The sequence below is a fragment of the Lygodium microphyllum genome, chromosome 1 (genome assembly GCF_053477565.2).
Source record: "Lygodium microphyllum isolate KBCC chromosome 1, Lygodium_microphyllum_v1.1.10, whole genome shotgun sequence".
Classification (NCBI taxonomy): domain Eukaryota; kingdom Viridiplantae; phylum Streptophyta; class Polypodiopsida; order Schizaeales; family Lygodiaceae; genus Lygodium; species Lygodium microphyllum.
Genome location: NC_141135.1, coordinates 199,354,486 through 199,357,491, shown reverse-complemented (window position 1 = coordinate 199,357,491; position 3,006 = coordinate 199,354,486). Strand labels below are relative to the sequence as shown.

The 3,006-nt window shown below is 46.1% G+C and overlaps 1 pseudogene; it reads left to right on the top strand.

Annotated features, from left to right (window-relative positions):
* Nucleotides 1-335: 335 nt before the first annotated feature.
* Nucleotides 336-1,276, top strand: LOC148042150 (octanoyltransferase LIP2p2, chloroplastic pseudogene; annotated as a pseudogene).
* Nucleotides 1,277-3,006: the final 1,730 nt, after the last annotated feature.

Below are 3,006 nucleotides of genomic sequence, written 5' to 3'. Positions count from 1 at the left end.
ATAATGACAAACATATCTGGGTCAAAAGCTGAGGGGGCCCATTGCTGAATTTCTTTGCAGAAGTAAGTAGCAATGCTTGCAGAGCTCCCCTATAATCAGGCTGAAGATTTACTCCCTCACTCTGGATCTTTCTCTGCAGTACTTGTGCAGCAAACAACTCAACCTCAAAGTCATGACGGAAATAAGTAGGATCTGACGTAAGGATGCCAATTGCCACTTTCCATGCAACATCCGTATGCTGGAACTAAACGAGCCACTGGTTTGCAGCCACCCTGTTGCAAGTCTGCACATCGTGGTTCAGGACTCGAACTAGGGAATGCAGGTAAGATTGCAGCATGGCCTTATTCCCAAGCCTGCCTGGCTGCACAGATTATGTTGTTCTCCCTGCGACAATGCTGGTTATCTCAACCAGAAATCTCACAACAAGCCTTTTTAATATAAGGGGATCCCTTATGAATACACAGCCTGCAGACAAGGAGCTGTAGATTTACAAATTTTAAATCATCTCCAGGAACGAGCCCTCTATTTGCGGGTGCCTTGATTCTAGGTATGTGGTGAAGCTCTTAGTAGGGTATTCCTCCCATGGTGAGAAGGTTAGCTTGCTCATCTATGACTGCATGCAAAATAGAAGCTTGGAAGAAGTGCTGCATCTGAAATGTGACCCTCTAGATTCAATGTCTAGGATCCCGTCTGGGAATCTGGCAAGCAGGAGACTCTTGATAGAGCTGGAATTGAGTCTCCTGAAGAATTCAGATCTGATCTTTCAGATCATTCGAGGGTCCCGGCACCAGAGGCGTGGTGAGCTGCAGATGTACTTAAAGGCAATGATGCGAATGATGCGTCGATCATTTTGCAACATCCTCCTGTGTACACTTTGGGAATTTTAAGCTCTGAGGACTACATGCTATTTGACATGGATAATCCTCCTTGTGATGCATACAGAACAGAACGTGGAGGTGAAGTCACATATCATGGCCCTGGCCAGTTGGTTATGTATCCCATTCTAAATACAGGTGTTTGGGTTGGAGATGAGAAGGTAGCAGCGACTGGGGTCAGAGTATCACACTGGATAACCTACCATGGCTTGGCCCTTTATGAGATCACAGACCTATCCCCCTTCAGAAATATAGTCCCCTGTGATATTCACAATCATCTAGTGGGAAGTGTAAGGAAGTTGTATATCCATTTCTCTGTTGATTTCCCTGAGTTTGGTTCACTTTCTCCAGACCAGTGCAAGACCCTGGAAGAAGCTATATTACCTGCCAGGCACACCTGAGAGCATGCACGAATCCAAGACGAAGAGAAGCTTTGCTTTGATGTTATATTCTGTTATTTGGAAGGAGATAGACAAGGCCTTTGACAATCGCATGGATGGAGGAGTATGTCAACTACTCAATCCTGCTACAGCATCTTGAAACCCATTGGTTCTCTATAATCAATTCATGTGTTACTGTGTTGCTTTTAACTGGATTTCTGGCTACCATACTCATGCGGTGCAGCCAGGCAAAGGCTTACACAATGGAACCTGGATTTCACAAGTGGCAGTGAGCAGTTAAGCAGATACTTGGGGCTAGCCCATCGTGTTGATGAAGCATTGGGCTTCATGTCAGCGTGTGGGCTCACCATTGATCATCCAATTATGACCACAACAGAGTTCTGGACTTCACATGCATGTCTGCTTCTCCCTTATGAGCACACCCTAACTCGACTTGATTCAACATCAGCCCTTTGGTACGATTGTTCTGGTCACATGCTACTACAAACAGTGTAGATTGGCTGCGAGCACCACATGGTACTCCATCACTGCTTCATACAGCTCCTGTCCCTGCTATACCTCAAAGTTGAAAACGAGCTGCCATTTTTGTCTCCTTGCGTCCAGATTTGGCCAAGCCTCCTACCATAGCTCCTGCGTGTCTTCCAAGAAAGCTGCCATCTCTGCCTGTGTACCTGAAAAGTAGGGCTTATTGTTGGAAAATGAGACTAGATTTGAGGGAAAGGAGAGAGAAAGGAAGGATCTAAAAACTAAGCTCTGATACCACTTGTAATGAAGGAGATCTAGGAGAGAGAAGGAGAGAAGGGAGAGACTGCAGAGAGGAGAGAGAAAGAGGAAGAATATGAAAGAAGAAGAGAGAGAAAGACTAGCAGAAGAGAGAGAAAGACATGAAAATAGAGAGAAAGAGGAGGAAAGCCATGAAAGCTGGAAGGAAGGAGAAAAGAGACTTGATTATTGATAAAACTGATGCCCTAATTGGGTCTCTCAACACCTTATATACCATGTCAATATAACTGGGTATTCCCATGCTAACCCGCATCCTACCCGTCTATCCCCACTCTTTTACATTGCGTGGCTTCCATGCACTGTAGAGCCATCCTGCGAGTTTCGTCCAAACATTCCAAGCGCAGGAGATGACGTTGTAGTGAATCATCATCCCCCAAACGCTCTTTGATAGCCACTCGCAAAGAGGGAAATTCCAGTTCAACAGGGAAAACAACTTCTGTACCATACACCAGCTGGAAGGGTGTCTGTCCTGAAGCTGCTTTATGAGAGGTTCTGTACGCCCAGAGGGCCTCTGTAAGTCGATCATCCCAATCACGACGATGTGCGGCAATCGTCCTTGTCAGAATCGAGCAAAGGATGCGATTGGTGACTTCGACTTGGCCGTTGGCTTTGGGGTAGTAAGGAGTGGACTTGCGATGGCAGATCTTATACAGCTCTGTCAACTCTTCCATGACTTTATTAATGAAATGAGTGCCTCTGTCACTTACCAGCTCTAGGGGACTGCCAAACGGGTGATGATATTCTCGTATATGAACAAGGCTACGCTGTTACCATCGTCCCGCTTTAGGGCTTTAGCTTCACACCACTTTGTGACATAATCCGTATATACCAGGATGTATCTGTTCTGTTTTCTTCTGGTGGGAGGATCGATTGGGCCGACAAAGTCGATGCCCCACTTCTTGAACGGCTTCAAAGGGAGGATAGGTTGCAGTGGCATAGCGCTGGTC